This window comes from Brassica oleracea, chromosome C6, assembly GCF_000695525.1.
Source record: "Brassica oleracea var. oleracea cultivar TO1000 chromosome C6, BOL, whole genome shotgun sequence".
Taxonomy (NCBI): Eukaryota; Viridiplantae; Streptophyta; class Magnoliopsida; order Brassicales; family Brassicaceae; genus Brassica; species Brassica oleracea.
The window spans coordinates 6,666,098-6,667,795 of record NC_027753.1 but is presented as its reverse complement, the minus strand read 5'-3'; the positions used below and the strand labels follow the sequence as shown (position 1 = coordinate 6,667,795).

At 35.2% G+C, this 1,698-nt stretch overlaps 1 pseudogene; it reads left to right on the top strand.

Annotated features, from left to right (window-relative positions):
- The first annotated feature begins 1,249 nt into the window (after positions 1-1,249).
- On the top strand, positions 1,250-1,698 carry LOC106299850 (annotated as a pseudogene).

The window sequence follows — 1,698 nt, the reverse complement described above, 5'->3', positions numbered from 1 at the left end:
AACTATTATGAGCTAAAGATAAATAGACCTTTTAAAAAAAGGTTCACTAAAAAAAATTATCTCCCCTCTTATATCGTCTTCCTCTTTTCTCTTCTTCTCTGTTTATTCTGTTTCTCATCTCATTTTTTCAGTTTCTTATCATTTTTCTGTCACAATCCGTCAAGTACAACGATGAGCTTAATAAAAAAAATTTCATCATCTTTTTGTGTTGTTTATTAAGAGAAATGAACTGATGATTTTTTTGGAAGAAAACCTTCATATTTATAATGGAGGGTTAACACAAAGGAATGAATGAAGAGTTCATTGAATGTGAGAATGTGTGAGAAGTAGAGAGTAGATATTAATGTGAATGTTAATGAAGATGCATGAACCAAGTTAGTTTCCGTAACGGCTCCAGATTAAAGAAGTCTATCCGGCTTCCGACTGACATTGATCGGAATCGTTCGTCACCGGTGAAACCGTTAGATTTCTATTGACAGTTGACTGAACGGGAATTGTTGCTCGACGGCCACTTTCCCTAAGTTTCGCATACCATTTTTTTCAGAGAAGATGTATTTGGACCGTTGTAAACACATAAAACCCATTTAATTCAAGAATTAATGAAACATTAACTTTTGATAGACTGTGGCACTTGTTGTCACCACAGACTCCGAATTAGTGACATGGAATCTGATGTGGATGGCCTGAAGGAAACATTTCTTTATATATATACATTAAAGAAATTAAAAATCATGGAATCTGTCAAAAGTTCAAATCCCAAAATTAGATCATATTTCTTCCCAAAAGCCCAAGTCTATACCTCCCTCCTTCATTCATTTCCTAAACACAGGGCCGGGGTTATTAGGGGACAAGCGGTGCGACTGCTACGGATCCAAGTCCAATGTCCCCCCGTATAATAATAATTAAGAGGCCTAATTTTATATAAATTTATATTTTTATATATAAAATAAATTATAAATATAATAAATAAAACTGAAAAGGGTCCAAAATTATTTGATAGGTATATAGTTTTATTTTCATTAAAAAAATATATAATATATTACTGATTAAATTTTAAAAATATTTTAAACATTATCGACATATATATTTTACAGAATAAAATTTTTTATTTTTGCCCTAGGGCGCCGGCCTGCCTAAACAAGCACGATCCTGTGAACAAAAGCTTTCCATTTTTCTCTTTTAACTCACAAACTCACAATCATCGTTTGCTCCATCTGATAAAACCCACAAACTCTCTTTCTTTTTCATCATGACTACAGCAACTTCGATGAACCCATCTCTCTTTCGTGTAATCTGTATACTCCATTCTGTAATAGCTCTAACAAGTGGAACCCTGATGATGTTCTACACAGAGAAAGCGTCCATCTTTGGACCTGGAAGTGAGATTGCTAGCAAACTAAAAGGTTCAACGCCACATGATGAGCTTCTCATTCAAATTTCTCAGTCGTTCTCTTGCTTCTCTGTGCCATTGGGTTTGTACTGTTCATGGTGTCTTTCGTGAAAGACAGAGAGTTTCATAGCTTCTTCGCTGGAGGGTCTGTGATTCTTTACGTGTTAATGGCTTCGTGGAGGGTTTTGTTCGAGTGGAGAATCGAAGATCTTGCTTATGAATGGCCCAAACAAGCTCTTGGAGACATAGCTTTGGGGATCTCTTGGGTTTTCTTTCTTGTTTATTCATGGAGAGAAAAGTACGATTGA